This window comes from Anolis sagrei, chromosome Y (assembly GCF_037176765.1).
Source record: "Anolis sagrei isolate rAnoSag1 chromosome Y, rAnoSag1.mat, whole genome shotgun sequence".
NCBI lineage: Eukaryota > Metazoa > Chordata > Lepidosauria > Squamata > Dactyloidae > Anolis > Anolis sagrei.
In genome coordinates, this window is record NC_090035.1 from 46,704,487 (window position 1) to 46,728,832 (window position 24,346).

The following is a 24,346-nucleotide window of genomic DNA, read 5'->3' on the forward strand; positions in this document are numbered from 1 at the left end:
TCAGAGGAGCATCCTCAGCATGTGAGCACCTGGGCGTCTCTGCAGGCTTGACTCCCTGAAAACACTGTGTGGAATGCAAGTCAAGTAGCCTTTGAATTTGTTGTGAAATTTGACCTAGTCTGTTCAAAATCAGCATCATTGATTCCACTGACAGCAAACATATCTCCTGATATTTCTGCATATCATGGTCTAGGGAGGGGCTGCACCCCGGAGAGTTCAAATGACCATTATCTCCATTACCCTCTGGCATTTGTCCTGGGCTTGTCTCCTGGTCAGAGAGGGGGGAACCCACATTAAGTGAGTTTATCGAAGGTGTTATCAGTGCTCCGCTACTCACAGTTTGTGATGTTGCTATATCCGGGGAGTTTGGAAGGTAAGCATCAATTCTCATCTGTTTCCGTGCTTTTGGTGATTTATGGGACCCTGTTCCATTGCTGGGGCTGGTCCGGGACCTTTTCTTGCCCTTGGATGTCATTTTGGGTTATAAATCCTGGGGGAGTTGTGGAAAAACAGCTATTTCCAGGAGCAAATTCCGGAGCTTATCTTAGAAGCTGCTCGTTCCAGTTTGAAGCAGATAATCTGGATTTTAGATGGCAGTGTAGATGGGGTCTCATATAATCCAGATTAAAACAGATAATCTGGGATCAGATCCTGGGATATAGGGCATTGTAGAAGCGGCCTTATTAATAAATGCCTATTTCTCGGGGGGTTTTTTCCTTCTCTTTTTCATTGTTTTTTTTAAATAAAGTTTAATTATGTGACTGTTTTATGTTGTGTTTGTGATTCAGTGACTTTAGTCTCTTCTTTGTATTTAACTTTTAATTGTTGCTTTAATTTCAGAAGTAACTCTGGAATGTAACCATATTGTAAATATACTTAAAATAAAAATAAATATCATTGGGGTTTTTTATTGGCAAGAATTTCAGAATCTACGACATGTAAAAGAGAGCAGAGTCAAACAGCTCGTGAAACAGCTCCCCTGCTTCAGCCAGAAAATAGCAAAAGAAAACTGCTGTTGAAATCTTTCTGGAGTGTATTTGGGACCTATTTTCTCCTTGGAGCTCTCTGCTTAGTCGCTGGTGATGTCTTCTTGTTTTTGATTCCAAAGACATTCAGATATGTAGGCATTTTACATTTTACAGCAAAGGAAAACTGTATTTGAGCTCTTTTTGTTTGGAGCAACCATCTCAAGTGGTGCTATAGGAACATGATTAAGATAAATAAATTTCCAATTATTACAAGTCCCAGAATCCCTGTCTACTGAGACCCAGAATCCCCGTCTATTGAGAGAGCTTTTGCTTGCCAACAGCTCCAGCTGATAGGAAAAAATAATTGCCTGTGTTCCACACAAGCAGATATACTCCCATACTCCCACAAATTCTTTCTGCCTTGGAAAAGCAAGCTTACAGATAGGTAAAATTACAGCTCAGGGTCACACATTCAACAGAAACATGAATATGCTGTAATGGTAGAAACAAAACAACCAATCAGAAGTTGCTTACGTGTTGTTTTTACCAGTTTGATATAAAACCATTGTTAAGTACGCCACAAAGGGGTGAATGGTCTTTGTTCTTTGACCAGGATGGTCAAGAGGCTATTCATCTCATGTTGATCAACTTGAAATAAAGCCTTGTTGAAAAACCTCATCGGAATCTCATTTCCTCCCTTGCCTTCTGGGCCTGTCACCATAAATTCCCAGTCTCTAACATTTTGGAGGTTCCACCGAGATCTGGGTGGTGAGTGCCCGTTGGCTGGAAGGGGAAGAGATGGTTTTTGGAAACTCAGGGCAACAGCACCTCTTCTTGGCTGCGGCGTAAAGAGTGCGCTGAGAACGGGGCCCCTTCTGATTGACTGGTGGCTCTACACGCTGCGGCCACAGAGTGTGTCCTGTCTGTCTCTGCCGAGAAAGAGGTCAACAACGCTTGAAAGAAGACTGCCGACAGGTCGGAGGAAGGAGGAACCAGGCATTCCAGAGGAGCACCGTCGTGTGTGGGTTGTAAGGCCTTGTTCCTGGGGGGGGGGGGGGGGGGGGAAGCTAACTGGAGGGAGGCAAGGGGGGGAAGGAACAGAAATCCCCCAGATAGCTGACTTGTGAGGGTGCCCCAAGACCGAGTTAGGCATTGCTCCCTTGGAAAAAGAAAAGAAAAGAAAAGAAGAGAAACAGACAGAGAAGGGGGGAGGAACTGACCCCTTGGAAGTTTAAACAGTTTGGCGTGTCAGGAAACTGTAGAAATAAATTGTATGTGTCTGTGTGTTGCAACACTGGATTGAGATTTGTGCATGTCTGAAGCGCTGTTTTGTGAAAAGGAAAGTGAAAAAGAGGAGTTGGATTCTTGTTACTTCAAATGGAAACCTGTTGTTTCAGCACTCAGGAAAGGAAAAGAATGTGTTTGATGGCATTATGTGCTAAAAAGAGAGCTTTGTGTAAGTTGGCAGATCACTTGGTATAAGGTATGTCTAAATGATACAGGATTGAGTTTTGAAATTCTGTGTACTCCATTGATGGAATGCCAGGGAAGGTTGGGAGTGAGAGACACTTAGACATGTTGAACTGAAAGGTATATGGAATGTTAATTGTGTTTGAAAGATTCAAGAAAGAAGGAAACAAAAATGCTGATTCAATGGGAATTGATTTATGTTCAAAATGCCGCCATTTGAAAAACTGTGTTTTTTAAAATGTAAAAGAATGTGTGGGTAATGACCAAATGGGTTATCTTAAATAATTGATCCTTTTAATAATTGTTTTGAGTTTTCTGATGTTCTGTTCTGTGTGCTGTATTCAAATTGTGTGAGTGTGCCAATGTGAAAGCTGACCTTGAGAAATTTGTGTGTGTATGCATGTGTGTGCGTGTGTGTGTAAACGAGGTTTCTTTGTGTGTGTGTGAACGTGCAAGAAGCCTAACAACTAACAAGCATTATATATGTGAGTGAGATTGGAAAGTGAATAATATGGTATGTGACATTTTCTGAAATGGTTAAAAATCCTAATGTGTTCTGTGTCTACGAAAATTGAATCTTGTACTATGAATATGTATCTGAGATAACATGAAAAATCCACCCAAGAGGGTGCCAGGATGTGGAGGGCTCTCGCTTTACAGAGCCCGAAGAGAGATAACAAAAAAAAAAAAAAGATATATGGCAGCCTGCCGAGATGTTGTTTTCAAAGATGCTTTATTTTACTACCCCCACCCCCTCCTTTCTTTCAAGGACTGTTATTAGATGTTAACTTTTTACAGGTTGGGACATTTTTAAGGCTTGTGTCAAGAAGAAAAATGTTACATCTGTGTGTGTGGACAAAAGGGTTTTAAAAGGTTCAGGTTGTCATAGATATTTCAGGCTGAATGGCCATGTTCCTGAAGCATTCTCTCCTGACAATTTGCCTGCATCTATGACAGGCATCCTCAGATGTTGAAAGTTTAAACTTTTTCTTTTGGCTATTTAGAGATGCACATACTAGGAACTGTGTGAGAGCTAATAATTTACAGAAAATAGGGATTTTCCAGCAACTTCTTTTGAGACAAAAAAAAGAGGCACAGGATCCATGACAAAAATTTGTTTGGGACAAAAGGTGTTTTCGGAGAGTCTGATTTTGTCTCAGGACAACAACTTGCTAGGAGTTGTGAAATTTTAAATGCATTTTCTTTTGAGGGAGGATTCAACCCCTCCTTCTTCGCTCCTTCTCTCTGTTGTTTTGTTGGAGATACAAGATAACAAGATGGTTTTTCTTCTACATATGACGGTGGGGTGACCGCTGTGGTTTTATGTTAGAAATACATAGAAACTCCCTCAAGATGTCAACAGATAAAATATGTTTTAAGTTAAAACAAAACAAAACTGCCTTTTTAAAAGTCAAGTCGCGAGACATTGATTGTTAAACAGAGTTCTTTACATTGTTTTTGTTTGTTTGGTTTGGTATTTGATTCAAAAGGAAACCAGCAATTGATTTTTACAACAGAATTTACTTTTATGTGGATACAATAACCCTGGACATAAATCATAGAATCAGAGAATCGGGGAGTTGAGGGAGACCTCATGGGCCATCCAGTCCAACCCCCTGCTAAGAAGCAGGAATGTTACATTCAGATCACCCCTGAGGGATGACCATCCAGCCTCCATTATAGTTCTTAGCCCGAGGTGGCTATATTTCACAGCTTTCTTCAAACATAGGACAAAGTACCTCTACAGATTTTGTTATTTTGACCCAATCCCTCTACAAAGTTACTGAAAAAAATTAATTCTGAAATGGGACATTAAATCAGAAAGACAGGGCAGTTTGCCCTGGAGTTGCCAGATTTAAAAGACAATGCATTGCAAAGGGCCAAGAAGGTTTTTGCCAGATTTGAGAGACATTGCCAGCAAAAAGTTAAACTGTTTATTAAGTTGAAAAAAAAAAAGCAGGTTAAAGTTGGAAAAGCAAGTCGAAGATGGAATGATAAAAGATTGTTTACAGTAGATGGACAGAGGAATGTGAGATAAATCATGGGAAGAAAACCGTGGAGAATTGTTTAAAAGGATGGAGATCGGTCGAGAGGACTTCGAAGTGAAAGATTGTGGAGGCCCGCCAATGAATGGAGTGAAAGCTATCGACGAAAACCGACGACAGATGGGTAATCAATATCCCCCTCCCCCTTTTCTCTCACTATCTTTCTATTTATCTTTTTCAGCTCTTGAGCTCCTGGTATGGGACCATGTTCCTAAATTGGACATCCAAAAGGTGCCATAGCCAGCTGGAAAGCCTAATGGGAGTTCAAAATACAGGAGCCTATCCAAAGCACCACCTGCTGGATAGGACAAGTTAAAGACGTGAGATATGGTGACTTTATTTTACAGACTTTCTTTATACAGAGACTGACTTTAGAGACTAGAGACTGCTGGATATAGAGACTTGTTGGACATAGAGACTTTCTTCATTTTACCTGGAATTAAATAGACTAATTTCTTCAATCAAGAAGGGGAACACATCCCCAGTTTGACTCAGATTGCCTTTATGCAAGAGACTAAAAAGACATAAAGGTTGGATACACATGAGTGTGGCCACGTTTGGTCCTGATAATGAAAACTGGATTTCACATATGTGCATGGCCACATTTGGGCCAGACAGCAAGACCTGGACTTGATATCCTTTCTCAAGTTGAATGATTTCTATTGCTGAATCGTTAAAGTGGTTATTGTTACCATTTAGTTCTGATTGCTAAGCTTGATAAGCTTTCATTTGTTTATACTGTTTCAGTCAAGTGTTTACAACTGTGTTTTAGAAAAAAACAACAACAGAGGTGATGTCAACAGAATGGGAGAAGGATACCCTCCACCAATTGGTAAATTCCATTGCAAAAAGATTGCATACACAGGTCTGTTGGATATGATACGAACAAACAGCTCACTTCTAAACACCATAACCACACAACAGACAACTGATCATACAGATGATCCCAGTTAATTCAATTTGGAAAAAAAAGGAGGTCTTCACCCCCTTACACCTTTGTACGCCCTTGTGCACCACTTAGCTCAGCCCAAACCTCACTGACAGAAAAGACATCTCACTATGACCGTGCCCCATGTCCAATTGGGACAATACCATAGACGTGACATCACTGTACTCCTGTCAGATATACAGGACACAGACCTATACCACTAAACAGAATTTGACATGTGCAGATGATTCCGCATTGCATTACAATATGCATATAAAGACACTGGCAAGATTGGGCCAGGATTCTACTGGATTTACAGAAGTTGGGCAAGAAGGAAAGATACTGCCCCAGTCTGAAATGGCACATGTACAACTTAATCCCTGATTTCTTCCAGATTGAGAGTCTTTGATACAACAACCGCTTGAGACATAAAACAAATCAGTTCGGATGGGCCTGAGTTCAAGGGGCACACAGTGACACATAACAATATGACACTGACAATGCATACTTCACTGGATCACAAAGAATTGGTGCAATCTTGTTCCTATATATTAAAATAACACTAACTGGCACATTTCAGCACAACTAGAAAAATTGACAAACTATATGATAAAAGACACCCAGATGCAATACAGATTGACAATAGACCACCTAAACAGAAAAGGAGGTCTATGCATTTTGTTGCAAAAATGAAAAGATGTTTCCAAGATATACACATCATGGTTTCCAGACTTACAATGGTTAAAAGTTTGGTTATGTCTCAAATTGTAATTGTCATAATGCTATTGATATTCTTGTGCTGTTTTACTTTGATGGAAAGAAGGCTTGATAACTCAAAGCCTTATAGATTCAATAACTGCTAAAAATATGATATCCCTGCATAGAACCCTATACATGCGAATGTTGACACTGCCAGGCTCACATGAAAAAATAGAACAAAGATAGAGACAGTGTCAGAGATAGCTATGACAAAGGACAATGATATTGTTTATACTACTGATTGCAATGCTCGCTTCAAAGGCTCCGCTTAGCAACAAGAAGAGGAGGGAATATAGGAACATGATTAAGATAAATAAATTTCCAATTATTACAAGTCCCAGAATCCCTGTCTACTGAGACCCAGAATCCCCGTCTATTGAGAGAGCTTTTGCTTGCCAACAGCTCCAGCTGATAGGAAAAAATAATTGCCTGTGTTCCACACAAGCAGATATACTCCCATACTCCCACAAATTCTTTCTGCCTTGGAAAAGCAAGCTTACAGATAGGTAAAATTACAGCTCAGGGTCACACATTCAACAGAAACATGAATATGCTGTAATGGTAGAAACAAAACAACCAATCAGAAGTTGCTTACGTGTTGTTTTTACCAGTTTGATATAAAACCATTGTTAAGTACGCCACAAAGGGGTGAATGGTCTTTGTTCTTTGACCAGGATGGTCAAGAGGCTATTCATCTCATGTTGATCAACTTGAAATAAAGCCTTGTTGAAAAACCTCATCGGAATCTCATTTTCTCCCTTGCCTTCTGGGCCTGTCACCATAAATTCCCAGTCTCTAACAGTGCTTTGCTCTTTGGAATCCTTGTGATGGCGAGATTCTCAGGCATTCAAGCAAAGGTTAAAGGGGAGATCGATGAGGTTATGCGTATCAGTCTTGTTCCTGGAATGAAAGATCGTGCGAGGATGCCCTTCACCAATGTTGTCATTCATGAGATTCAACAATACCAGAAACTGAGCAGTGACAACTTTGCACATTCAACAACTTAAGTAGAATTCAAGCTATGATGATTGAATCTGTAGATACAGAATCTATAGACATGGAGGGCTGGCTTTTTTATGGATATTCAGATATGTCCGTTGCTGGGGTTGTTGTTCAAGTGACTGATTTTTTTTCTCCTCTCCTTACAGTGTTTTCCTAGATTTCATCACCACTCCAGAAGCTCCTTTCTGGAAAGGCTATTTCTATGCTGCTGTGATGTTCCTCTTGGCTTGTCTCCAGATGTTGTTTGAGCAGCACTACATGTACATGTGCTGTGTTTTGGGGGTGAGATTAAAAACAGCAATTACGGGCCTTGTTTATCGAAAGGTAAACCCTGCTCTTCTCATAGTTTTCCGTTTTTTTCCCTTCCTTCTTCCATCTCACTCTGACGTCGAGCATGCCCTCCTCCCTAACAAGGGATGGTGACTTATAGTTCTGCAAAGGACAAAGGTACCAGACTGCACAATAGGGGTTGTCTTGGTCAATTTGCCAAGGCCTTAACAACAATGAGGACCCCATGAAACTTCGGGAACAGCTAGACCTTGGGGTATCTGCCTCTCTCTCTCTCTCGAGAGAGCTGTAGTTCTCCAAGGATGGGGAGCAAAGCTTGTTTCCAGAGTCACCAGGTCCATTTGGGCCACTCAAGAACTCCTGCCAGGAACTTTGTGCAACACCCTTGCGTTTTAGCTATCCCTTATGGACACTCTTTTCCCCCACATGGACAAACCTTATGAAATCTTGCCTTTTATGAAATGTGTTTCCTGATTTCTTTGTGTGGCAGAAGCCTTTCCCCTTTTCTTCTGACCTTTGTTTCCCCTATATACATGAAGAAACTCCACAAAAGGGACTACAAAGCCCCAAACATTCCAGGATTTTTTATCCACAACTTCCTTTTGCATCAACAATAGCCTGGGGAGCTGGTGGCCCTCGGAGGAATTGCCCAGCCCTCATCTTGCCCCTTTGTCAAAAATCTTAATCATATTTCCTCCTGAAGGACAAAAGGTCCTCAAAAAAACTTTTGCCTTCGCTCTGATTAACTCAGCTATCTCCACCAAGAAACAATCACCCCAGTCTACACATGTTGATAGATCAGGCTGGTTTGAGATTTCCCCTTTGTCTTGCCGGCCACATGGCATTTCCTTTGTTTACTCCTTTCCCAGATTCCTTTGTGCTCCCTCATCCCGCCTCCATCTCTCCTGATTGGCTGTCGCCACCAGGTGGCAGAGGTCTCCCCATTGGTTCCTATGGACCACTGGAGCTTCCTGATTGGTCCAGAGGCACCGGAGGTGGGAGGGCCTCCTCCCAACTGTTTGCCCATCGCCCAATCATGGCAGGGTAACAGGGAAGCCGGGGTGGGGAGTTTGAACTCTGCAACTTTGAATTTGCTATAAATATGCCTCTGATCAATGTACTGGTATGCTTGTGGGTGAGCTATCCCCGCATTTGCATACAACTCAGCTGAATCGCACAATAAACCTCAGTGCCACTTCTTCGCCTTGGCAAGAGTCTCATTTCAATTATTAATTTTAATAAAATTTCTGGAATCAGGCTTCTCTGATGGCTCGCCAAGGTAGCGTTCCCTCTTTGGTGGGAACTAAGGGTCATCTCCCCTTCTAATTTATCCCCCTAAAGTCTAGTCTGGCTTCAACTCCTTCTTTCTGAGCTATTTTCCCAGTGGATGGGGTTAGCATTGTGACTGTCATTTCCACAAGGCTTTGTTTTGGACATCCCCAGGTCTCAGGTTGGCAGCACGCATATCTTTGTTAATGATGTCAATCTATTTTTTCTTTGGCTGACTGCATGGTGACTGTCTCTTTAATTTCCAAATGCAGTTATTGTGGTTCAGCCAGAGGCTGAAGATGAGAGGATTTATGTATTATCAAAGGCTTTTGTGGCAGGAATCACTGAGTTGTGTAGGTTTTTTGGGCTATATGGCCATGTTCTAGAAGCATTCTCTCCTTACATTTCACCTGCATCTATTGCAAGCATCCTCTTAACCTCTGAGAATGCTTACCATAGATGCAGGTGAAACGTCAGGAGAGAATATAGCCTGAAAAACCTACAACAACCTAACGACAAGAGGATTGTTCAATCAAAGATTGTGAGGACTGATGGGCTTTCCAGTATGGGAAATGAGGGGATTTTAGATCACAATTCTGTCCAGGAGAATGGGTCTGTGTCTTCAGAGGAGGCTCTTAAATGCAAGGACACTGGCAATCCTCAATAACTTAGAGATGAAGGGTTAGAAGGCATGATCATCAAGTTTGCAGATAGCAACACCAAATTGGGAGGAATAACCAGTACTCTAGAAGACTGGAGCAGAATTAGAAACGATCTTAACAAAGCAGAGAGATGATTGGCCAAAACTAAAAAATGAAGTTCATCAAGGACAAATGCAAGATACTCCAATTAGACAGAAAAAAATGAAATGCAAAGATACAGAATGGGGGACGATACCTGACTCAACAGTGGAACGTGTGAAAAATATCTTGCAGTCGTTGTGGGGATTGTGTCCAGAAGAGGGCAACTAAAATGATCAAGTGTCTGGAGAAGAAGCCCTATGAGAAGTGGCTTAAAAGACCTGGACATGTTTAGCTTGCAGAAGAGGAGGCTGAAAGGAGACATGATGAGGGGCATGGATAAAGAGGTGAGGGGAAGTCATAGGGAGAAGGGTGCAAGCTTGTTTTCTGCTGCCCTGGAGACAAGGACGCAGAACAATGGCTTCAAACTACAGGAAAGGAGATTCCACCTGAACATGAGGAAGAACTTCCTAACTGTAAGGAGAGCTGTTCAGCTGTGGAACTCTCTGCCCTGGAGTGTGGTGGTGTTGGGTAGGAAATACATAATAGTAGAGGCTCCTCCCTCAGAGGATTTAAACAGATGCTGGATGGCCATCAATCTGGGGTGCTTTGAATGCAATTTTCCTGCTTCTTGGCAGAGTGGGGCCTCAAGCCATAGTTGTGCAATTGGTTAAACCCTTGTGCTGGCTGAACTGCTGACTTGAAGGTCGGTGGTTTGAATCCACGGGACAGGATTCTGTCAGCTCCAGCTTCCCATGCATGGGCATGAGAGAAGCCTCCCACAGGATGGTGACACATCCAGGTGTCCCCTGAGCAATGTCTCTGCAGACGGTCAATTCTCTCACACCAGAAGCCACGTTTTTCAAGTTGCTTCTGACAAGATAGCGAGGTCTCTTCCAACTCTATGATTCTATGATTCTGTGATTCAACATTTAGCCTGGACAAAGTTTGCGAAATTGGGGACAGATTGCAAGAAAAGTTAAGAAGAGACAATATGACAACTTGTGCATCAGATCCTTTGCGATTTCCTATAGCTGTTACTAGGTGCATGCATGGACCAAAACGTTTTATTTATTTATTTATTTATTGCCGCCTCCCCTCAAGGTGGGTCACAGCACAGTCAAAACACACAAACACTACAAAAAATCAATAAACACGTATATTAAAATGTAATTCTGTAATATATATATATATATATATATATTGAAATGTATTTCTATAAATACATTTTAAATACACAGGACACAGATAAACAAAACAAAGGGATGATTATTGATGTTGATACTTTTTCAACAGTAAAACCAGAAGAGTTTGTACATTCAGTCTTCGTGATTAATTCTGTTATCCAAATAACAGGAAATATATGACCTGTTTGATCTTGTTTCCTCTCCTATAGTTCTTAGTTATGTCGAACGCAGCCAAGAAAGAAGCAACGGTGGGGGAAATTGTGAACTTGGTGTCTCTTGACGTACAAAAACTAATGGACCCTCATCTATTTTAATGGGACTTGGCTTGCTCCCATTCGAATTGTCATCTACTTTGTATTTCTTTGGCAGATAATATTGTTCTTACTTGTAGAGCAGTGGTTCCCAGCCTGTGGTCCGTGGACCACCAGTGGTCTGCAAGAACTAAAATATGGTCTGCAGCCTCACTATCACTACACCGTTGCAATGAGAGTGACTGGTCTTGCGAAATCCTCTTATAGTGCCAAGGGTTATTAAATAAGTTTTTCTGTGGGCAAGCAGATGGCAAATACTGGATGGCATATGTTCTGCATCAGAAACTAGAGCTGATGTGCTCTATCCAATGCAATTTTCTGAATCAGCACATTAAATTACCAAACCAAATTTAAAGTTGACCAAAACTAATTCGTAACCCTTTTGGTACTAATGTTGGAGAGTGGTCCCTGGTCAAAAAAGGTTGGGAACCACTGGTGTAGAGGACTCTATTTGCACTTTTTAGACCTCCTGATTACAGTATTTAGAACACATGCACGTTTGCACAAGCATATTCTCATTACCTATTTTTAACTTAAATGATGCTTTTGTTTTGTTTTTCTGCATTCCACTAGCTCCTGGGACCATCTGCTTTGATGGCAGTTTTTTTTATTCCTTTTGCCACTTAATTTTTTATTGCCAAGAAGAGGACTCAGTATGCTCTGTTACCAACCAATGATCGCCTATTAATTTTTTAATAGCTTGTCAAACTTTTGATTAACCTAGGAAAACTATCTTATGCCAGATCAGACCATTAATTTATCTAGATAAGTATAACTTACATTTCACTAAGCTTCATCAGTTATTATAAATAAATTTATATATTATACATTGTAAATAATAAAAGCTTACATGATATGAGGACAGAGTTATAACTGTCCCAGAGAGAGTGGGGAGGAAAAAATGGATAGGTATAAGTAATAGATGGATAGAACAGTAAAAAAAATGTAATCAACATAATGTGCTATATGAGATAAATAATAATAATAATAATAATAATATTGTTGCGTATATGTAATTGTGATAATGCTACAAATTACTTACATCTAACCAATAATTTTAAAAACTGGGGAGAAAAGGAAGTTCAGATGACACATAAGGACAGCCGTGCCAAACTTACCAGTGCCATTCTCAGCAATATCAAAACCCTGAAGTTCCATGGCTGGGAAGAGACGTTTATGGGCAGAGTGATGAGTGTCCAAACTGCAAGCACTCCGGAAGTCCCAGTTCCTTTTCTCAGCATCTCTCATTTCTTTCCAGTCATCAACATTTCTGGTGAGAGCTTTTATCCAACCAAACAAAATATGCATTTATTATATTACACTATATAACATTTGAAAAACATTCTGTTCCTGGTTTAAAAGTGTTATTTTCTGTTCAGTTGTGCAGTTCTTACTTTGAAAGTAGTTGTTCTACTCCAGAAACCTTTTTTTTTTTTGGGCATAAACTATATTGAGTTGGTTGAGACTCGATGAGCTATTTATTTATTTATTTATTTATTTGGTATGCTTGTATACCGCTAATATCTCAGCCTGTGCGGCGACTCATTGCGGTTTACAACATGTTAAAATATACAGTTCACTTTAAGCATATAAGATTAAAATTAGAAAAATATATAAAAACATACATAGTATTGGGCCACCAATACAGATCGGGACATCTCATAGTTAAAATCGTAATCCAATTCGTTATCCTTGATTGCAATCCATGGTCAGACACATCACGTCGAAGATCAATTGAAGACTTGCTCGAATATCCAGGTTTTTAGTTTTTTTCCTAAATGCCATTAGCGAGGTGGCTGATCTTAATTCAGTAGGGAGGGCATTCCAAAGCCGGGGGGCCACCACAGAAAAAGCCCTATCTCTCGTTCCCACAAGCCGCACCTGTGAAGCAGGTGGGATAGAGAGAAGGGCTTCTCCTGAAGATCGCAGGGTCCTGGTGGGCTGATAGGCCGAGATACGTTCGGATAGGTATGTAGGGCCAGAACCGTTTAGGGCTTTAAAGGTCAAAACCAGCACTTTGAATTGGGCTCGGTAGCTAATCGGTAGCCAGTGGAGCTGGTACAGCAGAGGAGTTGTGTGCTCCCTGCGCCCAGCCCCTGTTAATACCATGGCTGCCGCCCGTTGGACTAGTTGGAGCTTCCGGGCCGTCTTCAAAGGCAACCCCACGTAGAGAGCGTTGCAGTAATCAAGACGGGATGTAACCAGAGCGTGGACTACCGTGGCCAAGTCAGACTTCCCAAGGTACGGTCGCAGTTGGCGCACGAGTCTTAACTGTGCGAATGCTCCCCTGGTCACCGCCGAAACCTGGGGCTCCAGGCTCAGCGATGAGTCCAGGATCACACCCAAACTGCGAACCTGTGTCTTCAGGGGGAGTGCGACCCCGTCTAACACAGGCTGTAACCCTATACCCTGTTCGGCCTTGCGACTGACCAGGAGCACCTCTGTCTTGTCTGGATTCAATTTCAATTTGTTCGCCCCCATCCAGACCGTCACAGCGGCCAAGCACCGGTTCAGGACTTCGACAGCCTCCTTAGTAGCGGGTGGGAAGGAGTGACAGAGTTGGACATCATCTGCGTACAGATGACACCGCACCCCGAAACTCCGGATGATCTCACCCAGCGGCTTCATGTAGATGTTAAACAACATGGGGGACAGTATTGAACCCTGCGGAACCCCACAAGACAAAGATTGTGGGGTAGAGCAGGAGTCCCCCAGTGACACCTTCTGAGACCGACCCTCGAGGAATGACCGGAGCCACTGCAGAGCAGTACCTCCGAGACCCATTCCCGCGAGGCGTCCCAGAAGGATACCGTGGTCGACGGTATCGAAGGCCGCTGAGAGGTCGAGTAGCACCAACAGGGACACACTCCCCCTGTCGAGCTCCCGACGGAGATCATCCACTAAGGCGACCAAGGCTGTCTCGGTACCATGTCCCGGCCTAAAGCCAGACTGTGCCGGATCTAGATAATCCGTGTCTACCAAGAATGCCTGGAGTTGTGAGGCCACCACACGTTCCATGACTTTGCCCAAAAAGGGAAGATTGGAAACAGGCCGATAGTTTGCCAATTGAGTGGGGTCTAGTGATGGCTTCTTCAACAGCGGTTTTATCACAGCTTGCTTTAAGCTGGCTGGAAAAATGCCTTCCCGAAGGGAGGCATTGACCACCACCTTAACCCACTCGGCCAATCCCCCTCTGGCCTCCTTTAGAAGCCAGGATGGGCAGGGGTCTAGGATGCATGTGGTAGCTCTCATTCCTCCAAGTACCTTGTCCACATCCTCAGTTTGAACCAATTGAAATGAATCCATCAAAATCGGACAAGCAGATGCTCGTGTTACATCCTCAGAGACTGCCGTTAATGCGGCATCCAGTCCAGAGCGGATCAAAGCGACTTTGTCTGCGAAGAACCGAGCAAAAGCTTCACAGCGAGCAGCCGAGTCATCAGGGCACCCATCCTGAATGGTGGGTTTTAAAAGGCCTCTGACAACTCGGAACAGTTCAGCCGGACGGTTCTTTGCAGACGCAATAGTGGCCGCGAAGAAAGTTTTCTTAGCGGCTCTTATTGCCGCGGCATATGACCTTAAAAAGGCCACAAACCGTGTTCGGTTTGGCTCGCTCGGATCCGAACGCCACACGCTCTCTAGTTCCCTCTTCTTTCGCTTCAGCACCGCCAGCTCCTCAGTAAACCAAGGGGCCGGTTTGGATCGGCTACTTGAGAGGGGACGTTCTGGAGCGATCGTGTCTATTGCCCTGGTCATCTCCCCATTCCAGAGAGCGACCAGGGCATCAACAGGATCACCAACCGCGGTGGCGGGAAAATCCCCGAGGGCCATCAGGAATCCTTCCGGATCCATAAGCCTCCTGGGGCGGACCAATTTAATAGGTCCTCCACCTCTGCGGAGGTTAGGGGGCGCAGTAAGTCTAAAGCTGACCAGGAAATGGTCGGTCCATGGCAACGGAGAGATGGATAACTCCTCAACACCGCCACCTTCCTCCCATCCCTGACAGAAAACCAAGTCCAATGTATGTCCAGCACTGTGGGTGGGGCCAGATACTTGTTGGGACAGACCCATGGTCGCCATGGTAGACATGAAGTCCTGAGCCGCTCCCGTTAGGGCAGCCTCAGCGTGGACATTGAAGTCCCCCAGCACAAGCAGCCGCTGGGACTCCAATGCCAGGTCCGAGACTACCCCCGCTAGCTCAGGTAGGGAGACTGTAGTGCAGCGAGGTGGACGGTACACTAACAGAATCCCTAATCTGTCCCGGTCACCCACCCTCAGGTGGACGCATTCAAAATTTGTTGACTGCGGGATGGGGGTCCTGGTCAGAGAAATGGAATCTCTATAGACTACTGCAACCCCGCCTCCCCGCCCTCCGGATCTCGGTTGATGCTGCACAGAGAACCCGGGTGGACAAAGCTGGGTCAGATTTACACCTCCAGCTTCGTCCAGCCAGGTCTCTGTGATGCACGCCAGATCTGCCCGCTCATCCAGGATTAAATCCTGGATGAAAGTTGTTTTGCCATTGACAGATCTGGCGTTCAACAGCACCACTTTCAATCCCGAGGGACCGCCATCCTGGTTACACCTACTTACCGTATCAGGAGACCGATTTGGGATTACTAAAGTTGTACCACGTTCCCTAGGCCGAATTAAAGGTCTCCTTTTCCCGTATCTCCCCTTCCCCACCGCGACTTCTATGGGGGCTCCTCGGTTAGCGGAAGCCTCTCCCTCCTCCATGACGCATTCGGTGCTTATACTAATAAACCAGGGATCGTTATGGTTTACATACCATGTTACAATTGCACTTTGCCATAGCTTTACCTTCCAAGTGTTCTTCAGTCCCGTTAAGCTATATTCGAGATCCCTCGCATTATTCCATTTCTCCTTACCCACATATGCGATTAGCAACCAAGTCAATAGATGCCAAAGAGCAGATGGAAACATGGGTGGTAGTTGTTACGCACAGTCAGAGCAGGGATGACGCTGTTAAAATTACAGATGGTGTTTTTGCACAGTACAATAGAACAACAATATAAATGCGATGGCTTAATAACCCAAGATGTAACTAAAATGCGTCATGGAGGCCTGCCTCAGTAGTAACTATACAATCAAGATTAAAGTGCTATAGTTGGCTAAGTGCACCGAAAGTGGATTAAAGTGCTAATGGCATAAAGTGCAAGATCAACAATTAATAAAGTGCACAAAATAACCAACTGGTCATGGAGTTGTAATCAATTTGCAATGAGCAATAATCAAAGGATGGTCCACACAATCAAAAGGTCAGCATAGACAGAATTAAAAACGATGGTCCACACAGTCTATCTAAGATTCTATCTGAAATTGGAAACAACGAGATGCCAAAATGCCAAAGTGCTGGGGCCAAAGGATGGTCAACACAATTTTCCGGAAATTGATGGTTGAGAAGTGAGATGATGGAGATCTCATACGATGGCGGCAGATTTCAATAAGGTGGTGGCAAGATAGTCGTAGTCAGCAGCTAGTGTTGGTTCTATTGTCTGATTGTCCTGCAGGGTAAAACACTTCCAGGCCTGTTAAAGGTCATATGCTTAAGGTGTTGAAAGGGCTGACCAAGTCCTGGGCGAACAATCCAAGCCTCAAGATGGCAGCAGCGCGTTGGAGGGCGATGAGGCCAGCGCGTTGGAAAGCTGGCCGAAAGCCAGCCCTCAAGGAATAGGGAGGGAGGAATAGGGAGGGAGCAAGTTTGTAAGCTGACCGAGAGCCAGAGCGTTGGAAAGCTGGCCAGAGCGCTGAAAACCTGGCCGAAGCCCAGTCAACGTCCGTCGAAGCAGCCAACGGCCAAAGCAATGGGGCCAGGATGATGGAGGCCCGGAAACCCAAGGGGCCAGTCAGACAGAGCAGCAACGCTCCCTCTTGGCTCCGGATAGTTCTCCTCCCCGCAGCCGCAGGGAAACCACAGTAGCGGCACAACAGCCCGGCGAGCCGCTGACGGAAGGCCGCAGAACAAAGCAGGCCACGGAGCCACCCACCGCAGTCTGCAGCCGGCTCCGGATATTCCTCCTCCCCGCCGCCGCAGGGAACAACAGTAGCGGCACAACAGCGGCACAACAGCCCGGCGAGCCGCCGACGAAAGGCCGCAAAGGCCGAAAACGAGGCCGCAAAGGCCGTAAGGCAAAACAAAGGCCGCAAGGCAAAACAAAGGCTGAGAACGAGGGCCGCAAAGGCCGCAAGGCAAGGCAAGGCCACGGAGCCACCCACCGCAGTCAGTAGCCGGCACCGGCCTGCAGCCCAGCGCGTCTTCGGTCCGGCGCGTCCTGGACCCCGGGGCCGACGCGGCGGAGCGTGTCCCCGAGAGGGCACGGCAGGATGGTACTCGCCCTCCGCCCGAACAGCCTCAAACCCGCCCAGACGCCGGAGCAGGTGAGCGGGGCCAGCGTGCGGTCCAGGAGAGTGAGGAGTAGGGAGGGAGGAGTTTGTAAGCCCACGAGCTGCAATGGTGGCTAGCCGCTCTACCTCCTTCTTCTTTCCAGTTCTGCCTCTGTTGGCACTGCTTCAGCGCTCCTTCAGTTGTTTCCCAGGCCACCTTCGTGACCCTGGAATGACAATTACAGGAGCGGTTTTCTGTGACCCAGGCAGCCGGGTTTGGTTGGATTAAACTTCTTTTTGGTTGGTTGGTTAAACTTCTTTTCCTCTGCAGGAGCTAAGGTTCGCTGCTCCTACCACGCCGCCATCTTACCGGAAGTCTAGACAGCTTGTTCAATGGTCATTCAATGGAATTCTGGGAGCCAAAGTACAAAACACCTGGAGGACCACCAGGTCCTTCATTGAAAAACTATAGCCAAATGTGCTCCAGGATAATGTCCATCTCGTGAAGATTAGGCTTTTGCAGTTTCCATGAAAAACCTTTTCCTGTGATTTTATGATAGTGTTGCATTCCAGACCTGGAAACACCTATGACCAGCACACCACACAAGAGTCCAGGAATATGTCAACAGTTAATTGTAAAAAACATATGAAAATCAGGAATAAGAAAGAAGATGTATAATCCAAAAAGGTTTAGCAACAGGTGATAACCAAAAAATAATCCAAATGTCTAATAAAGTTGCAGAGATGACAAAATCTAGGAACAGCCGGAAATCACAGATACAGCATAAGTCCACTATCAGGAAGGCATAACTAGTAAAACTTGAACAGGAGTACATGAACAAGAACATAGAAAACTTCCAGGATATATATAAAATCCAAAATCTAAGCTTGACTTGTATAAGGAACAAGAGAACTCAGGCTTAGCTTCTCACACTAATGCAGCGTTGCCTGAACTGAACTTAAGGTAAACAACTTGTTTAATAGACACCCATGAAATCACTCAGTTTCCCATGAATTGCCTTCACAACTTTCCTACATAATCTCTCTGAATGACACAATCTATTTTTAGCTCTGATTTGTAAACAGAGACCTTTGTTGATCTCTGTAGCTACAGGTGGGAATCCTCCTTATCACTCAGCTCTTCACTCGATTCCTTCTTGTTACTGTTGCTACTCCCAGATTTTCTTGAGGCCCTGCCCTTTCTGAGCCGGTTTTCTCACAGAGAACCATCATTTCCCAGACTTGAATTTCCAGGACTTGAAAGCCCATCACTTTGTGCCACAGGAAAGTTCATAATCCTCTTTGAATCATCAGCTAAACCATCAGCCTCTGGTGGCTGATCTACAATGGATAGAACCAATTATGAAATGACATTTATAACCCAGGGACAAAAATTGTATTACATAGTGTTATTTCCCCCTTTTCCACCTGCCTTTCCTGTAGAGGTGATGCAGATGTTTGATTTAGATCGGGACCTTGTTAATAGCTTGTTTATTTTAACTTATGTGATACTGTATGTGTATATGTATGTGTTTGTCAAATGTTTTTGATACAGCCAATGGGCTAATCAATAAAACATACTACCTGCCTGTCCATTCCCCCATACAGATTTCATTCATCATGTTTGCAGTCTACACGCTGGCAAATGAGAAAAACATTTGTCTCTCTGGCTCTGGTTAACATACTCAACACAGCTCATTCTTTTCTTCCATTTTCCATTAACACGGTGGTGCAGGTGAGTTACGGATTGATTTTACACAAGGCTGGGTTGCACAACTGTAACAGGAGTGCAACGTGTGTATGTTTTGTTCCAGGCCAAAGTTTCCTTAAACCGTTTAGCTGCTTTTCTTTCTCTTGAAGATCTGGATCAAACTAATGCAGAATCCAATTGTTTAGATGGCAGTAAATACGATGGAGTTTGTTTCTGTAGATGGAATTCTACCCCCTTATCCCCAAAATGACAGAGTGTGTGAGAGAAAGGACCCACACAATGGGATTTTCTATTTGTTACACTGATATCCTACTTTTTTCTCTAAATTATTCTATATATTGTCCTCTCTATTTTTAGCTTCGCAACTCTTTAAAGTTAGCTAGTTGAAGAATTTTACTCAATCAGTTGAAAGTCTGAATGGGATACTTACTTGGGTTTACTTAGGCCCCTTCTACACTGCTATAAAAAACAGATTATCAAAGCAGATTTATTTATCACTAGCTTGGGGACCCGGCGCTGCCTGGGTTATTTGAGAAAGGAATTGTGTATCAAGGTTGGTCTTTATCAGTTATTTATATGGCTCGCAGTGGTCTCAGGAAGTTAGTGAAGGTACTGTGAATCCCATCATCTGTGATCCATCCTCCTCCAAACTGCTCCAGGATGGAGAGTGGGTCATAGTGGCTCTGTGTGCCATGTTTGGTCTTGATTGGTCATTAGATGAGTGCTGCAGAAGTCTTGGGAAGTGAGTGGAGGTACTTGAAATCCCATCATCCATTGTTCTCCTCCAAACCTCATTAGACTATTGAGTTGGCCATGGGGGCTCTCTGTGCCAAGTTTGGTCTGAGTGTCACTGTGGTTTCAGGAAGTGAGTGAAGGTACTGAAAGTCCCATCATCCATCATCTGTCCTCCTTCAAATAGCACCAGGATGTAGGTTGGGTCATGGGGGCTCTGTGTGCCAAGTTTGGTCTTTATTGGTCATTAGATGAAGGTTGCAGCAGTCTTGGGAAGGGAGTAGAGGTACTTGAAGTCCCATCATCCATGGTCTTTCCTCTTCGAAAGTGCACCAGGATGTAGAGTGGGTCATGGGGGCTCTGTGTGCCAAGTTTGGTCTTGATCAGTCATTGGCAAGGGTCTCAGTGGTCTCAGGAAGTCCCATCATCCATTGTCAAAATTTTCCAAACAGCACCAGGATGTAGAGTGGGTCATGCAGGCTCTCTGTGTGAATTGTGATCCTGATCTATCATTGTTGACAGTTGTAATAGTCTCAGGAAGGGAGTGCAGGTATTGCAAGTCCCATCGTCCATGGTGCATCCTCCTCCAAACCACACCAGTATGTAGAGTGTGTCATGGAGACTCAGTGTGCCAAGTTTGGTCTTTTTTGGTAATTGGATGAGGGTTGCAGTGGTCTCAAGAATTGAGCAAAGGTACTGCAAGTCCCATAATCCATGGTCCATCCCCATCCAAACCACACCAGGACATAAAGTGGGTCATAAAAGATCTATGTGCCAATTTTGGTCTTGGTCATTGGATGAGGTTCACAGCGGTCTCAAAAAGTGAGTTATAGGATTGCAAGTCCCATCATCCATGGTCCATCCTCCTCCAAACTGCAGTAGGATGTAGAGTGGGTCATGGGGGCTCTGTGTGCCCAGTTTGGTCTGTATTGGTAATTTTCTGACCCAGCCCCTGGCCTTTTCCTTTCCTCTCTTTGTCATCTCGGAATCTTGGAATTGTGGCTGGCCAATCAGAGACCATATGCAAATTTCCTTCTCTCGTGTCTCCGTTTCTCTCATGAACCCTTTTCTCCTCCAGGGGCTCCTGTTACAGCTGGCCAATCAGAGGCCATATGCAAATAGCACCACAGTGGCAGCCAATCAGAAATCTGGCACATACCCGGTCGCACCGCCACATACAAACTTTGACTTTTATTATATACTAGCTTGGGGACCCGGCGCTGCCCGGGTTATTAGAGAAAGTGGGTAATGGTGGTTCTGTATGCCAAATTTGGTCTTTATTGGTCATTGGATAATGGCTGCATTGTTTTCAGTAAGTGAGTGAAGGAACTTGAAGTCCCATCATCCATGGCCCATCCTCCTACAAACAGCAGCAGGATGTAGAGTGGGTCATGAGGGCTCTGTGTGCCAAATTTGGTCTTTATCAGTCATTAGATGAGGATCGCAGTGGTTTCAGTAAGTGAGTGAAGGTACTGCAAGTCCCATAATCCATCTCCAAATTTTTCCAAACGACACCAGGACATAAAGTGGGTTATGAGAGGGCTATGTGCCAAGTTTGGTCCTGATCAGTCATTGGATGAGGTTCGCAGAGGTCTCAGAATGTGAGTGAAGGTACTGAAAGTCCCATCATCCACGGTCAATCCTCCTCCAAAACTGCAGCAATATGTAGAGTAGGTCATGGGGGCTCTGTGTGCCAAGATTGGTCATTAGATGAGGGCTGCAGCAGTTTTGGGGAGTGGAGGTACTTGAAGTCCCATCATCCATGGTCCATCCTCCTCAAAAGTGCACCAGGATGTAGAGTGGGTTATGGGGGCTTTGTGTGCAAATTTGGCCTTGATCAGTCATTAGATGAGGGTTTCAGTGGTCTCAGGAAGTGAGTGCAGTGACTGCAAGTCCCATCATCCATTGACAAATTCTTCCAAACTGCACCAGGATGTAGAATGGGTCATGCAGGCTCTCTGTGTAAATTGTGGTCCTGACCCATCATTGTTGTAATGGTCGTAGGAAGGGAGTGCAGGTATTGCAAGCCCCATAGTCCATGGTGCGTCCTCCTCCAAACTGCACCAGGATGTAGAGTGCATCATGGAGACTCAGTGTGCCAAGTTTGATCTTTATCGGTAATTGGATGAGGGTTGCAGTGGTCTCAAGAATTGAGCAAAGGTACTGCAAGTCCCATAATCCATGGTCCATCCCCAGCCAAACCACACCAGGACGTAAAGTGGGTCATGAGAGGTCTATGTGCCAAGTTTGGTCCTGAGCAGTCATTGGATGTGGTTAACAGCGGTCTCAGAATGTGAGTGATGGTACTGCAAGTCCCATCATCCATAGTTCATCCTCCTCCAAACTGCAGTAGGATGTAGAGTGGGTGATGGGGGCTCTGGGTGCCTATTTCGGTCTGTATTGGTAGTGTTCTGACCCAGCCCCCGGCCTTTCCTTTCCTCTCTTTGCCATCTCAGAATCTTGGAATTGAGCCTGGCCAATCAGAGACCATATGCAAATTGCCTTCTGTCATGTCCCTGTTTCTGTCATGAACCCTTTTCTCCACCAGGGGCTCCTGTTGAAGCAGGCCAATCAGGGATCATATGCAAATAGCACCACAGCAGCAGCCAGTCAGAATCTTGGAACTTTCAGGCTGGCCAATCAGAAAGCCGGCACATACACCGCCACACATCCGCCGCATACAAGTTTTGACTTTTATTATATACTAGCTTGGGGACCCGGCGCTGCCTGGGTTATGAGAGAAAGGAATTGTATATCAAGGCTGGTGTTTATCAGTTATTAATATGGCTCGCAGTGGTCTCAGGAAGTTAGTGAAGGTACTGTGAGTCCCATCGTCCTCCAAACTGCACCAGGATGGAGAAGTTTGGTCTTGATCAGTCATTGGATGAGGGTCACAGCAGTCTCAGAAAGTGAGTTAAGGTACTGCAAGTCCCATCATCCATAGTCTCCCTCAAACATCACCAGAATGTTGAGTTGGCCATGGGGGCTCTCTGTGCCAAGTTTGGTCTTTATTGGTATTTGGATGAATGTCACTGTGGTTTCAGGAAGTAAGTGAAGGTACTGCAAGTCCCATCATCCATTGTCCGTCCTCCTCCAAACAGCACCAGGATGTTGAGTCTCTCATGGGGGCTCTGTGTGCCAAGTTTGGTCTTGATTGGTCATTAGATGTGGGTTGCAGCAGTCTTGGGAAGTGAGTGGAGGTCCTTGAAATCCCATCATCCATAGTCTGTTCTCCCCCAAACCTCACCAGAATGTTGAGTTGGCCATGGAGGTTCTGTGTGCCAAGTTTGGTCTTCATCAGTCATTGGATGAGGGTCTCAGTAGTTTCACTAAGTGAGTGAAGGAACTGCAAGTCCCATCGTCCATGGTGCATCATCCTCCAAACCGCACCAGGATGTAGAGTGCATCATGGAGACCCGGTGTGCCAAGTTTGGTCCTTATCGGAAATTGGATGATGGTTGCAGTGGTCTCAGGAATTGAGCGAAGATACTGCAAGTCCCATAATCCATGCTCGATCCACAGTCAAACCACACCATGGCATAAAGTGGGTCATGAGAGGTCTATGTGCCAAGTTTGGTGTTGTTCAGTCATTGTTGAGGGTCGCAGCAGTCTCGGAAAGCGAGTAGAGGTACTTCAAGTCCCATCATCCATTGTATGCCCTACTCCAAACCGCAGTAGGATGTAGAGTGGGTCATGGGGGCTCTGTGTGCCAAGTTTGGTTTTGTTCGGATATTAGATGAGGGTTGCAGCAGTCTTGGGAAGGGAGTGGAGGTATTTCAAGTCCCATCATCCATGGTCTGTCCTCCTCAAACGTGCACCAGGATGTAGAGTGGGTCATGGGGACTCTGTGTGCCAAGTTTGGTCTTGATCCGTCATTGGCGAGGGTCTCAGTGGTCTCAGGAAGTGAGTGAAGTGACTTCAAGTCCCATCATCCATTTCCATATTTTTCCAAACTGCACCAGGATGTAGAGTGGGTCATGTGGGCTCTCTGTGCGAATTGTGATCCTGATCCATCACTGTTGGCAGTTGTAATGGTCTCAGGAAGGGAGTGCAGGTATTGCAAGTCCCATCATCCATGGTGCATCCTCCCCCAAACCGCACCAGGATGTAGAGTGTGTCATGGAGACTCAGTGTGCAAAGTTTGGTCTTTATCGGTAATTGCATGAGGGTTGCAGTGGTCTCAAGAATTGAGCAAAGGTACTGCAAGTCCCATAATCCAAGGTCTATCCCCGACCAAACCACAGCAGGATGTAAAGTGGGGCATGAGAGGTCTATGTGCCATGTTTGGTCCTGATCAGTCATTGGATGAGGTTAACAGCAGTCTCAGAATGTGAGTGATGGTACCGCAAGTCCCATCATCCATGGTTCATCCTCCTCCAAACTGCAGTAGGATGTAGAGTGGGTCATGGTGGCTCTGTGTGCCTATTTCAGTCTGTATTGGGATTGTTCTGACCCAGCCCCCGGCCTTTCCTTTCCACTCTTTGTCATCTCGGAATGTTGGGTTTGAGGCTGGCCAATCAGAGACCATATGCAAATTTCCTTCTCATGTCCCCATTTCTTCCATGAACTCTTTTCTCCACCAGGGGCTCCT

The 24,346-nt window shown here is 44.8% G+C and overlaps 1 pseudogene; it reads left to right on the forward strand.

Annotated features, from left to right (window-relative positions):
* The window catches only part of LOC137095615 (ATP-binding cassette sub-family C member 6-like), an 89,594-nt pseudogene that overhangs the window by 19,348 nt on the left and 45,900 nt on the right, over positions 1-24,346 (forward strand).